Below are 15,761 nucleotides of genomic sequence, written 5' to 3'. Positions count from 1 at the left end.
CATTTCACTCTTCTAGAATCAAAAGAATAAAGATCATGGTAAGGTGTTGTTGGGAAAAGTATCCAATACGGAATGACCCTATCCCACTCTAAGGGTGATAGTACCTCAGCAACAACTGAATGCAAAGCTATTCAAGATTACTTCTTTATGAGATGAGAGAGAGAAGAGAAGGATGATCCACTAACCGTTATCTTGCGCTAATGGTTGATCCAGTCTTCACTCCTTGCTGCTTGCTCCCAGCTCCTTGCTCTTTCACCGGCCCAGCTACACAAAGATCCTGTAAAAGCACAAGAAAAGGAAACTACAAGAAGCATACATCCATAATCGATTCAGGGATTAGCATAAATCAAATATACAAGCATCAATTCACCATAGAGACACATGCATATAGGAGAACCTCAAATGCTTTATTAATAGAAGAAGCAAAGTTCTCTTTTCAATAAATGTTTCACTCTAACTTGAAGAACCTCTCGATCAATAAAATCTACATATGGTCCAACCTGACATTTTCACCTTGCACACGATCATATAGGCATCACCAAACTGTTGACATGCATATAAAGGAACAACCATCCATTAGAATGTATGGTAACCTAACCACTGCAACCTTTAGTCTAATAGGATGTCCTTCATATACATGGTTCAACCAACTTCTTAGTGAACTTCTCAATGTAAAAAGTTCTCCTCCTACAACTTACAATCAGCAATAATGGTCCACTCATAGAGCATCCAAAGAACACATGGCTCATTCCACCAAGTGTTAAAGTACTCCATAATTGAGGTTATTGAACTAAGCTAGAAAAATCACCAATTCACCATTAGGTACACATGATAAAAGTGTATGCATGTATCTCTAGGTCATAGCAATATGCCCATTACATGTTACATACATACATGTGAAAAAATCTACATACCATGGAGATACTAGGTACATATTTGACTCTTTAAGTACCACAACATCAAATCAAACATAATATATAGAGTTGCTATAACTACAATGTGTAGATCACGTTACAATATGATCATCAATATATTATTATTAAACTCACCACTCAATCTTTTACCTTTGTTTTTCCACCACCATCCAACCTTTACTACTGCCATAACACTTCCACGAGAATTGTCGCATGTTTGCTCTTAGACCAAACTCCAAATAACTATTTGTTGTATCCAGAACCTCTCTTTCATCTCTACTAAAATCTCATCATTCCACTCCAAAATATTTAGCCTATAATCAATGTTGGTTTCTCAAGCGAGAACAATACAACTTGCTTCCAATTCAGAAAGTGTCCATGCTCCTGTCTTCACTTGAAGAACTATCATCACGTACCATCTAGAAATCAATCATACCATTCATAGCTCAGATGGACCAAGAACATGTTGTACTCTAGGGCCTAACATCAATTTTATCATCAAGATTGAGTAATTGACCATCGCATGGATCTATTTCTATATATCGAGATACATGGGCACCATTAATTGTACTCACTAATTATCTAGGAAAGTAGTCTAGATATAGGATGTATCCATTTTAATATTTCATTCTTTGCACTTGTCGACGAGGACTTATAGTGCATAATTTGATAATAAGTTCATCGAGCAAAAAACATAGCTATTAGTCATAGGAAAGTAGTCTAGATATGGGATAAATCCATTTTAATATTTCATTCATTGCACTTTTCGATGAGGACTTATAGTGCATAATTTGATAAGAAGTTCATCGAGCAAAACACATAGCTATAAGTCATGGGAAAGTAGTCTAGATATAGGATGTATCCATTTTAATATTTCATTCATTGCACTTGTCGATGAGGACTTATAGTGCATAATTTGATAAGAAGTTCACTGAGCAAAACACATAGCTATAAGTCATTTCCAACTACAATACTTCTTACTATGTATAATCATGAATGAATTTTACATTACAAAGGTATTGCACCATTACAAAACACTAGCAAGAGATACATGACACAAATAAAAGGCAATATGACCTGAATGGAAAGTGGCATCTTCCCATGGTATTTGTCCACCCATGGTATTTATCCACCCATGGTATTGTAAGTGCCATTTACCCATGGTATTCATTCACCCATGGTATTTACCCGCCCATGGAATTTACCCATGGTATTGTAACTAAAAAATGCTATAAGTGACAAGTCACATTTTGTAAAAGGACAGATTGTCCACCACAATGTAGCTTTTACAATTTATTCTCTATTTTAATAAAATGTTTCTTGGTGGATTTGTTTAATGTGTTCTCATCTTTTCTTATGGCATCTCAATTTTTTAGATCTTGGGGGGCTTCCCCCAAGATCTGGATCAATGGTATCAGAGAAGGTTATGACTCAATGGGAAAGAAGGTTTGAAGCACAATGACGGATGAAATGTAGATAAAAAAATATTCAAAAAACTTCATGAAAGTGCAATGAAATCCACATAACATTTTGGAAGGTGAAAAATATATCATTTGAAAGGATTTTTTGTTAGCTCAAATGGATTTTTTATGCAATTTTATTTCATTTCCCGGTTTGAGAAATATGAGCAATTGAAGTTACATATATCTGGATCATTGCGGGGCTATGAATACCATGAGTTCATGGAATCATTTTCTCACTCCACATGTCATCAAAGTTAAAGTGTCTTATATCAATGAAAATATCTCTTCAATACCTCAAATGGGTCTTTAACGAAATTTTATTTCATCACCTGTCGCAGAAGTTATTAGCAAAGTTGTAGCAAAAGCTCTATAATGTGAAAAAATCCTTTACAACATCTCATTGGATAGGAGAATCTACTAGGCAATCCACCATGATTTTACTAAGCAGACTGACAAGCATCATGGTTATGGGTCATCCACAAACCCAAGTTTATGGCTCAATCGCACAAAATCCTTGTCATCAAAGTCCATTTGCTAGGCCACACACTGTTATTATCACAGTTCGTCACAAGCATTACAGGGTATCTCTATCCTCAGATCTTCATTTTTCATGGTTATGGGTCATCCAAAAACCCACGCTGCATTGAATTCCATTTTATAGGCCGCAGACTATCAGTATCACAGTTGATCACAAGCATCATAGGGTACCTCTATCATCAGATCTTCATTCATCATGATTATGGGTTAACCACACAAAACCCTTCTCTTTAGTGGCTCTTAATATTCAACAAAGGCTTCTCAGGAAAGAACTTCACGCAATGGGGACCATTGCTTCTTAAGGGGGGAGGAATGATATAAATGGAAAGTGGAATCCACCCATGGTATTCATCCACCCATGGTATTTATCCACCCATGTTATTGTAAGTGGAATCTACCCATGGTATTCATTCACCCATGGTATTTATCCACCCATGGTATTCATCCACCCATGAAATTTATCCATGCTATTATAAGTGGGATCTACCCACGGTATTCATTGACCCGTGGTATTTACCCACCCATGGAATTTACCCATGGTATTGTAACTAAAAAATGTTATAAGTAACAAGCCACATTTTGTAAAAGGACAGATTTTCCGCCATAATGTATCTTTTACAGTTTATTCTCTATTTTAATAAAAAGTTTCTTGGTGGCTTTGTTTACTGCTTGTTCTCATATTTTCTTTTGGCATCTCAACTTCTTAGATATTGGGGGGCTCCCCCCAAGATCCAGATCAAAAGATGTCATTCCCTACAATTGTTCACATCATAGGCATATTTTTCTTCATCATTGTAATCTCAATTTAGTGATAGTCTTGGATCTACTTATTTTCCATGTCATTCATTAGATTAGTGAATTCTAACAAAATAACTTCACCATGATATCTAGTTCATTAATCTCAATGTCTTCATTAACTCCGAAACACTTTCACCATGTAAATTATCGATAGTCATAGAAGAAACAGATCTAAAAAGTTACCTTGCTTTTATAAAACCACATGCCAACAACCCCTTTCTATTGATGTAGTCCACCCAATTAGTGGCATTTTCCTTGCCATTATTACTTAGGTACATATATCGTAGTTTGATTCAATGCATAAATGCTATTCTATGATCCTCATTTTCCATGCACGATGTTGGGTGCAAGAATTACACTTAAGCAAACTCCTCAACACTTAATTTGTCAACCCTGGGGATCCATAAACTTAGAGATGAAGCACAGGCAATTCCAGAGATGGTATGAATATTTCTAATATAAATCCCTACTTTCTTTAAAGGAAAGATTGCAGAATCAAAATAAAAGGAGAAAAAGGCAACTTGAACCATCAAAAGAATCTAAGACTGGAACAAGGAAAAATGCATTTGCAAAAGGGATTTAGAAATAAAGGGCAATCACTCTAGCTAACTATTGTTTAACTACTGAGTGTGTGTTTTTCTTTAGCAGAGACACTTAGCAGTCTCATCAGATGGGCCCTTTAAACCTGCTCCTTTAGAGATTTCCTTCTTGCACTAATCTGTCCTGCACTATCGCAGTCTGCTTGCACTAGTGCAGGAACAAAGATTTATGCAGAGGGTATAAATGGTGTCTTTACTAAAGGCATTTTACTTCCTGCAAGGGCTTGAACTTTTCCAGGTTCAAAGCACTCAGATCCCGTGGCAAGAAACTAGTTCTTGCACCGGATCAGAGCTTCTTGCACTTAGCATTTAATTCTTAAAATGAGTGCTTAGTTACTGCAAGTGCTATTATACTGTTAAATCAAATTGCACACATAAAAATTGAATGTTTCTGATCTTGACAGAGTGCAGAAATAAAGAAACAATCCATATACATTTATCCTGTCATAAAGTGTTTAATGAAAGAAAGAAAATTGCAGGAAGTAAACTAGAAAAGCTTGCTGCATCACACCAACGTGCACTGGTGCAGGTTCATTTCTCCTACTTGGACCAGGCGGGGAAAACCAACCAAACAGAACTGCAGAAAAGGAAATATCACACCAACATGCACTGGTGCAGGTTTATTTCTCCTGCTTGGACCAGGCGGGGAAAACCAACCAAACAGAACTGCAGAAAAGGAAATATCACACCAACGTGCACTGGTGTAGGTTCCTTCTTGGACCAAGTGGGGAAAACCAATATGAAATTAAGTACAGGAAAGGAAATCTATCTACTTCACACAACGTATCCACTTTCACTCAGACAGGAATGCATGTGCTGAAAATCAAATCACACTTGACAATATAAACACAAATTACAAGAAACAGGAAATAGGGTAAACGTGTTGGGTTGGCTGGGCCCTAGCCAACCAGCGCGTTTCCCTTTCAAATAGAAATGTTGCTCAGTACTTTAATCAATTCATCAGCTTCAAATACAGAAATGTGATTTATAAAACATGAGGCGGAGCTCCCTTTTTATTAATTCACTGAGGAAAATACATGCGTGAATACATAGTCTAGCCCAGATTTAGGTGATAACAAAATACAACAACCTGTTACCGCCTCTCTGGCTGTGTCTCTGTTCTATACAAAATTTCTATCCAAAAACTATCTCGTCCTATTTACATTCTTCATTATATAGATCTTTGGCCAAAGGCCAAAATAGATCATTTAACCAATTACATAACCAAATGCAGAATTTAGCTTTCGGCCTTCAAAATTAGACAGTTTAACAAAACTGGTCGTAGCCAATCTCCAACTGTTCGTTCATCATAAATTCGATCTCAGCTGCCTTTGGATCGATCTTGTTGTCATGGCTGAAGCTCGACTACCTTTAGATTGATCTTGTTGTCGTGGCTGAAGCTGCTCAAAACGAGGCGGTGATCAAGGAGGTTCGGATCTACTGCAAGGATTTGTTGTGCTAGCACCGGTGCAAGATCCGATCCTGCACTAGGATCAACGGTCACAGTAAGTACTTTGACTACCAAATAAACATTGGAGATATCGATAAGTTACAAAGAGTGATTATAAGCAAGAAATCATGTAATAAATAATTAATTAATGCTAAGTTAAGTTAAAAATATGAAAAATAAAGGGCATACGAAATATGTCATCGTTCTTGGACTGGTGCAAGATGAGGGTGTATAAGAGAGGTAAAACAACGGTAAATGGTTATGATTTAGGAAGGGGAAAATGGAAAAAAGAGAGCAAATTAGGGGGCTAACACATGAGAAGGTCGAATTTAGACACGAGCTTCACTATTAAGATATAGTGTAGTCTCTTCAAGCAAATAAGTGCCACATGAAGCCCATTGTGGCCATCATATACACCAAAGAAATGAAACCACCCATCATCAATGACAACATGATTGTCATTGCATCTTCCATTATGTGTGACTTCTGTAGAATAAAATGCCCCCATTACCTAGCTTGAGAGGGGTGTGCTCTAAAATCGGGTTAGGGCCACACTATGCTTGTGCATTTTAACTCGTGCTCACATCACTGCATGGAAAATCTTCCTTGTTCACTCAAATTCAAAGCTTCATCCTCTCCTCTTCATCGACGAATCAATTTCCCATAAAGAAAACAATGAGGTTGCAACGTCTGTGTTCTCCTCGAAACTACTCGTAGTGTGAAACTATGCAATTTGTTCTCAGATCATTTGTTTCTATAGGAGGCCATGAAAGTGTCAAGGTCATTGAATCTACCTACACATGACTACAGAAGCGACAGAGAGCTTCATGAGCAATGACAACCCATGGAAGGCCTAAAGGGAGAAGCTCGTCCATGTATACTTATAGTTGTAGTTATTCACGATGTACACAAACTGGGCGATGATGACTATTCCCCAAGAGATCGTTAGCACTAACACTAAGGGAAAAGTCCCATCCCCAACTTGTAAATGATCACCTAGCTTAGTAACAGGTGGAAAAATATGATAAGAATGTGATATACCCATTGGTGCTACAACGCTATGACAGAACCAGATAGTAGAATTGTTACACACAAAAAAATGTGGTGAGAACAAAATAATAGTATAACTAGCAATTGCCCCAAAAGGTGCGAAGAGACCCCGATAAGATTGTTAAATTGGAAAAGTTGTACTTTAGTTTAAAATAATAATTGTTGTATTAAATTTAGGTTGTTTAGTGTATTTATGTTAAGTTGGTAATACACAATTAAAATAATAATTAAATTATTGAGATGATGAAGGTTGACCAAGATATAATTTACCACTTATTTGACCAATGAAAGATTCATAATTATTGTGAAGAAATATTAATTTTCTAGAATGAGAATTTTTTACGAAGAGGAAGTCATAGGTACAGATTACTTTTGCATTATTTTAGGCATTCTATGTCCTTTGATGAAGGACATTTAATAAAAAAATCCAATCTCTAATATGGTGGCATTCAAAAGATATGTTGTATTCTTATTTCCAGTTGTATTCTCTATTATTGGTGATTATCGCATTTAGGAAATTATATATATTTGTTGTAAATTAAAACAATGTATTATTAATCAAAACAATGTATGTAGGAATGATGATCAAATGTGGCCTTTCACTGTGTTGGTTAGTAGTGCCAGAGCCCAGATGTGTATTCAATTTCACAACCATTTTTTGTGTAGTTGGATTCTTCTCTCATTGGTTAAACCAACAGTCAGGGGGTGGTCTAATATTTTATTACCATAAAAACTGTAAAGCGAAAGTATGACAAATTATAAGAATCCTAATATTGTAATATATTGGTTGATTCAACAATAGGTTTTGGATGGCACTGGTTTCTTAAAGATATTTCTACTTAATGTACCACTCAAGGAGATCATTCACATGTAACTAGGAATTAGATAATATGGCTTAGAGTATAGTCCATCCTCCTCTTCATGAAAGACTAACTAAGTATTTCCATTGAAAACCTAATGGTATGTTAGATAATTGTGACACTCCCTTGACAATCAAACACTACAAAACCTAATCCAGTCATGTCTAGATGCACTAATCGAAATGGAAATAATACAAATACTTCTAAAGCTCATCTAGGGGACAGGAGCGAAATTGTGAATTGGAATTATGCATATCCAAGTTGGAAGAGAATGAGAAGAATGTATATTACCATTGCAAAGGAGGTTGACCTCATACCTATGGTAATTAGAATTCAATTTATAAATTATAAAGATACTAACCAATGGAGTAGTCCATACGGGGAAATTCAATTGGTGATCACCGTGTTAAGACGTATTGTGTAAACCATGAGATTCAAGGTTAAAAATATCCCATGATTCAAGCCAACAAACAAAAAAGGATACTAAGCAATGGAGTATTCTTGAACTCAAGAAAGCTGTTGTTGATCTCCAAACCTAGGTAACAAGTAAAAAATATCTTAAAGATATGTTATGCAATAAGATTATCAAGTACACAAAGGAATACTTTATGAGGGAATTATTAATCCTCCTTATTCTAAATTATCCTCCTCAAGAAGAGGATAAGGACAATATGAGGATCAAGTTCCAATCACATATGGTTAAATCATTAACACCTCTTTCAAACTAGATGATTGAGTCTTCAACACTTGATCACTCATCACACCAAGGTCCACAACATCATAGTTTCATATTAGAACCAAAGAACAACTCCATTGTCAAGATTAATGTGAAGAAGTTTGATGGTAATGATCCCATAACACAAGTATTCAAGATGAAGTTTTGATATTCACTAACTGCTAACTCTACAAAATGACAAATGACATCCTTATATTTAGAAGCTAATTAATTTGTGTGGTATTGATGGGTTTATGAAGATAAAAATAAATTTATTTTCAATTGGCTCATTTTCTATGGAAGAGTTGATAACATACTATGGAGATAGTATGAGCAACACATTCTTTAGTATATTGAAAAACATTGGGCAAAGAGGTCTAGCTACAAAGAAAATTAAAAGGTTTTAAAAGTTGATTAGTAAACTCAAGGACCTTCTAGAGAGTACATTGGTGTATCACTTTATGAGTAGCTTAAGGGAGAGCATTCAATATGAGGTGCATCTCCTTAAACCTTCATGCTTGAATACCAACTTTTAGTGTAGTAAAGAGAGGTGAAAATAGAAATGTAGCTTTAAAAGAGTTGCCACCAACACTGACATGGAGCACAATGCTCCATATCAGCAATAGAGTGTTCATAAGATTCATTACTATATGGTGTCTCCTATATAATCCTAGATTGTACATCCATAACAACATTTCTAAGTTCGATAATAATTTCAATATTTGTTTTAATAAAAATATTACACCAATTACTATTTTCTAATTATAATTATCACTACTACTATTATTTATTTATTGTATTTTAAAACAACTTTTATTTATTTATTTTTATAAATTAATTAAACATTTTATTTATCATTTACAAAAATAATATCACACTTCAGATCACATTAATAAAATTAACATTAATAATAATAATAATATTTTCAAAAAATAGTAATGATAATATGATGATTAATGTCTACTAAAACTGATATACTCTATTTTTAAAAAAGTAAGAAATTAATTAAAACTGTTTAATAACATCTTTACCATCTAAATATAAATATAATAGATGAAAGGTTAATAATTTCACTTTATTTTAAAATAGCTCGCCTGCTCCCGAACGACACAGAAACGACTGACGCTTCCCTCTACTGGTCCAGGCATTTGAGTAGATTAGAGCGCTCTCCATCGTTGCCACAAGCGCCAGGGTGGATTGTTGGTGTGAGTGGACCGACAGAAATGACAGGGACTCTGATGGCATCATGGAAGTAACTAAAATACTTATCTTCGTATTCAAAGCAGGATTTCACAATTACCACCATGCGTCCTTCCACACATTTATCTAACCGATAGGCTGAGGTATGTGCCCGACTATTCCTCCGTACACGACAAAAATATTTTGTGCTTTGTATAGCCCGAATGTCACTGCAGAGGGAAGGAATCCTATGGGCAGAGCTGTCAACTCCTCAGATGTTATGTCCTGGTTCCATAATTTAGAAGGGTGTAAACCATGGGCACAACTTACTGGGGGAACATATAGAAATAAATGGCCAGAACTTTCATATCTGTAGTTGCTCTGCGTCCAATATTGAGCAAAGTCGCGGACGAGATAATCTAGCAAGAGCTTCCGAAACAGACTTCGGAAGGGATCCTCCATGTCATCCATGGATTTCTTCAGGGGAGATGCCATTTTTGGCGGGATATCTACCGTAGATTCTGTGTCAGGAGTCCGCTACGGCCGTCAATAAATCCCATGCTATCGGGTCATAAATGAACGACGGGTGTATATGCTCACCGTTCGATTTTGCTAAGGCCGAAATTGAACACTGGGCATATACACCTGCCGTTCATTTATGGCCCCATAGCATGGGAAATATGGCTCGCCGTCAGCGACTCTGTGGGTCCATGGAACTAACTCGTAGCGTCTTGGAGCCACCTTTCCGAAAATGGAGCAAGTGGAAATGATAGGTGTTTTTTTAGTCTTAGAAATTATTTTCTTTTTAACCGAGAGTCTTCGGATGTTTATAGTCAAAGAAAAGTAGATACATAACTTGGGGGTTTTTTAGTCTTTTAGAAATGAATTTTTTTTTTGACAAGATTCTTCACATGTTTATAGTCAAAGCAAAGTAGATACATACTTTAGGGTAGATAGGAAAAAAATAACTAGTAATATCAAGAGCTAACAAGATGATAGTACCTAAATAGTTTCCAATACTAAATTAAGTCATAGAATCCCAATTTCAATAGTCAAAGCAAAGTAGATACATACCTTAGGGTAGATGGGAAAAAAATAACTAGTAATATCAAGAGCTAACAAGATGATAGTACCTAAATAGTTTCCAATACTAAATTAAGTCATAGAATCCCAATTTCAAAAAGAGATTGGGTAATCTAACCCCTAGTGAGATCATTATTAAACGAAGTGATTTAACAAGCGTAGAGATTATTTCAAGATGCCACAAGATAAGTCTATCAGATAGTTGTTTCACACAAAAAGTCTCACAAAAAAGTAAGAAAAATTGGACAAGCAAGCATACTCACCTCACAACTAATCGGTGATTATATTGTTAAGAAACCACAATCCCTCATAATTACTCCTATAAAAAATTTACGTTGATATTAATTGAAATCAAAATATTATATTTTATAATACTTCAATATCATCTTGAAATTAAAATTTATTAAAAAAATAATTAGTACTTTTATATTATCTTATTTCTTTTTAATAATAAATACATTAATATTATTTAAATTAAATTAATAATTATTAAAATCACACATGAATTATTTTAATATCATATTACTATCAAAAATTAAATGTAATATAAATAAGAATAGGATTGTTGAAAATAAAAAATAATTCAATGAAACTAACCATTGAAATCACATATAAATTATTTTAATATCATATTACTATCAAAAATTAAATGTAATGTAAATAAGAATAAGATTGTTGAAAATAAAAAATAATTCAATGAAACCCAAAAATAACAAGTAATGTGTTAAATGCTGAAGCTAACTGTAATGTAAATAAAAATGAGATTGTTGGAAAAATAAAATAAAAAATTTAATGAAACGAGGAAAAGTGAGCTACACCCCACATAATATATGAGACACTTCTCTTAGTTTTATACAAAATTTAACATGCCAAGAAATAATGTTGTCTACATGAAAGTTGCAAAAAAAGACAGTTATCCATAATGCGATTTTTTGAAAGCTTTTCCGGTCAAAATTCGGCAGTAATTTATTGGGATCGCAAGTTTGATAGCTAGTTTCTGCACAATCAAAGAGTCCCAGGGGTTTTCCAGTGTGCTGAATCCAAACATGCAGTTAAAAAACCATTTTAACTGCAACAAATCAAGATTTAACCTCAATTTCTTCCGCCAGATTCCACTCCAAAAAATCGCATTATAGATAACTCCTGAAAAAAACCGGTTTGGGCTTTTATTCCAATTTATATCTTCTCCTCACTGGAAATGGTTTTAGATACCTTTGATCCAGAGGTTTCTATGCTTAACTAGTGAAACCTTTTAATAGTTTTACATCATAAGGAAAAGCCAACTAGAATTTGCAGAACACGGACTTCTATTTTTCACACTAAAACTTACTGACACACGAACTTGTATTTTTGACCCTCAAACTTACGGACATGACAGAGAAACGGAGCATACAAGACCCTGGGAGGAGAGCAATCTATGGGGCTGGTAGGGGCTGCTCCTTTGCATTCCGTTCTCCTCTAGTCCCCATCTTCAGAATGATCAACCCACCCTGCAGTTGCCCAACATTGGTGGAGCTCAACCCCTGCAGCTGTGTATAGATATTCGTATTAGGGCTTTTATTCAGTTCACTATCTTGGCATCTAGTTCCCCTTACGTTCCTTCTCAGATTCTGAATTAGAGCTCCAGTTTGAGCTTGATGTTTTGCAGACCAACTATTACATGATCTCACGTTCCTCTATTTACCTACATTTCCTTTACAGTGTGGTTTCTATTAAATTCGACTAATTTTTACAGTGCTTGTAGCTAAGTATCAACGTTATCCCTTGCCTTCTTATTTACTATAGAATTACCTACAGAGACAACATGGGGATCTTTTGTTTCCATTGGACTTTCAATCACATGCTTTTGGGGCTGTCCTTTCTCTGAGAATGAAAATGGTCAGTATTCCTCTGGTTTCCATATGGTGGAATAGGCTATGATGAAGCATCCATCTCTTGTCACTCACTGATAGTAAGCCCTTAAATATCTATGTGTGGTTATTGCACGATCTTACTTACAATGTGATAATGTCTGAATATTAAACAATGTGATAATGTCATATGTGCAATATCTACCTTCTCTTGAAACAGGAACAATCATAAACACGGTTAAGGGATTAGTATGAATGTTTCTTGTAAAATTCCCCTCCATCAGAGCTCTTTTTTTCTCTTCTCATATATGGTCTTTCCTTGTAATCTTGCTATCTGATGAATCACCTAGGAAAACAGAACACAGTATTGTTTCAGACTTGACTCACTAAAGAAGCTGTTATTCTCTCTTGTCATCACTCGCTGAACCCAATGCCTATGTACACTGTACTTGGATACCCGAAACCAGAACCTCAATCATACAGAGTTCCAGTCTTCACATGAATCAACATGTGATTATGATATTGTGGGCCTGATCTCTTAACTTCCTTTTTTATCTATCTGTATAACAACTCACATGGAGATAGGAAGAAACTATGCCCTTGATGCAATGGATTTTCAAGCACTTCTGCAGGACTAAACATATTCTAGAATGCAATGGATTTTCAAGCACTCTTGCAGGCCCAAACATATTCTAGAATTTAGCCAGTATGCTGGTTATATATTAACTATTTGAGTTGTGTTGCTTTTACATGACAAGGCCAGTAATTTTGTTCTCTAATCATAGTGTTGAAACTAAATTATGTGATATTCCTTATGGCCAATGATAATGCTCAAAACCGATCCTAAAGGACACACCATGATTAGATTACATATCAAACAAGAGAAGATGGTTTACTTATTAAGTGATTATAGTAGCAGTTATCCATTGCAAGTACAAATTAGCTAGAAGTTTACTTATTAAGTGATTATAGTAGCAGTTATCCATTGCAAGTACAAATTAGCTAGAAGTTTGAGTATTTGCCTTCCAGTCTTGAGCTAAGACTGAATGTTTTACCTCAGCTTTTGCTTTGAGATATGGAAGTGATCCATTTTCAGGGTTCTTTATCAAAACATTGTATATTTCTTTGCAACAACAAATTTTATTCATTTTATATATATTTTAAGAAGGAAACAGTCAGAAAGCCATCAAGAATGATATTAACCTGTCTATAAAATTTAACATCCTTAATCTTTAAAATTTACTCAGGGTTTGTATTACTTAATTATTTGACACATCATTAAGAAACCTCATGATAATCTAAAAAAAAATAACACATTACTTTATTTTCCACGTCATCAACAGAATCTCAAAAAACAATCATACATTACTTTTTCTAACTACTTTTTCCAACCATATAAATTCATTTGGCAAATTTATTAGATTAAAATTTACGGCTTAATATTAAATAACAATTATTTTATTTATAAATATTAAAAAAACACATATTTATACCATTTACTTCACGGATAAGAATATTAACATCATGGAAGGATTATAAACTAAATGAACTGTAGATTTGCAATCCATTATATATAGTGGGATTTCCATGACAACCATCTTAACATAAATATGTTTCAACCAAAAGTACAAAAATATTGCCATTGTAAGGATAATGGCAAGACTGAAAACCTTTTGTTGTTATCAATTTCAAAAACTAAAATGCAGAAGAACTTTGGTCATTTGATGTAGAGATGTCATTTCTGGTTGCATTTGTATTGACAAGCAATTTGGATATGCTTCGTTTCAATCTTCTAGAAGCAATTGTATTTTCCACCAAATCCTCTCAGATACTTTCCAACATCCTTACCACAACTCTCATAGTTGGTCTTTCTTCTGGTGAATGTTTTGAACAAAGCAAACCAACATGTACCAAAGATAGTAGACATTTATATACATTGTTTTCATCAAATTCATCTCCATACACCTCACTAAAAAGACTACTTTCAATTACCTCATTCACATTGTTTGGGTATGCAAAGTTTACCCAATTGTGCAAGTTTAGGTCTCCCACAAACATGTGACTAGTTGGTTGTATTCTGGTGAGCATTTCCAGCAACATAATTCCATAGCTATAAACATCTCCCTTGGTGGAAATTGTTCCATTCAATCCATACTCTACAATAAAAGAAGCGTTCATTAAATTTTATGCAATCAATCCATATAAATATCGTTAATGAGGGAATAAAAAGTGAAAGTGATGTTTAAGAAAGACATACCTGGGGCACTATAGCCAATTGATCCTCTTAAAGCAAGTGATGAAGCATGTGAATTCATAGAGCTTTCACCAATTAATCTTGCAATACCAAAATCTGTGACATGGCCTAACATATTTTCATCCAGATGTACATTGCTAGGCTTTATATCACAATGCACTATTTGCACAAAACAATCATGATGAAGATATTCCATGGCATGGGCCACATCTATGCCAATGTCTAATCGTGTTTTTAACCCCAATTCACACACATCCTCACCATTGTTATCATCTCTATTTGGATACAAATGCTTCTCTAAGCTTCCATTAGACACAAATTTGAACACTAAACCTTTGAAATGGAGGTTGGAACATGAGGTTATGATTTTGACTAGATTCTGATGTTGAACCTTTTTCATGACATTGCACTCTGCTTTAAAAATCTTCTCGCCTTGGTCATTTTGCAATTGGAAAACCTTCACAGCTACAAGTGTACCATCATTCAAAATTCCTTTATAAACTGTCCCAAAGCTACTTGTTCCCAACAAGTTGGCTTTGTTGAATCCATTAGTCGCTATGTGAAGCTCTTGATATGAGATCCTCGGATGCTCTAACCTTCGGAAAATATGTCTTGAAACATGAATGTTTTGTATATTCATATTCCCTCTCCATAGGAATCTTAAAAACAAACAACATAGTATAAAATCAATAGCTCCACTCACTATTAGCAGTAGCCTTTTGACAATTGTAGGATGACCTCTTGGTGTTGGGCAAGGATATAACTGGAATTTTTTTGGTCCACAGAGGTTGGGATTTCTATTTAAAGACATGAAAATTGATTGATTTGCAAAAATTCCTCCTTCCGGAATTTCCCCAACAAGCTTGTTAAGATAGATTTAAATACTGAAGCATTTTCAACTTGTTGAGAGTAATGGGTATTGTCCCTGATAAAATGTTGGAAGAGAGATCTAGGCTCATAAGGCTTTGCAAATTTTCAAGTGAATATGGAATAGAACCTTGGAAGGAAT

General features: G+C 34.8%; 1 pseudogene; it reads right to left on the bottom strand.

The window, feature by feature from the left end:
• Positions 1–12,063: 12,063 nt before the first annotated feature.
• On the bottom strand, positions 12,064–15,392 carry LOC149244428 (putative LRR receptor-like serine/threonine-protein kinase At3g47570 pseudogene; annotated as a pseudogene).
• Positions 15,393–15,761: the final 369 nt, after the last annotated feature.

This window comes from Pinus tabuliformis, chromosome 8 (assembly GCF_031772625.1).
Source record: "Pinus tabuliformis cultivar Carrire ecotype Pingquan chromosome 8, CPIR1, whole genome shotgun sequence".
In the NCBI taxonomy this organism is placed as follows: domain Eukaryota; kingdom Viridiplantae; phylum Streptophyta; class Pinopsida; order Pinales; family Pinaceae; genus Pinus; species Pinus tabuliformis.
The sequence above is the reverse complement of the archived record's forward strand: the minus strand, read 5'-3'. Positions and strand labels throughout refer to the sequence as shown.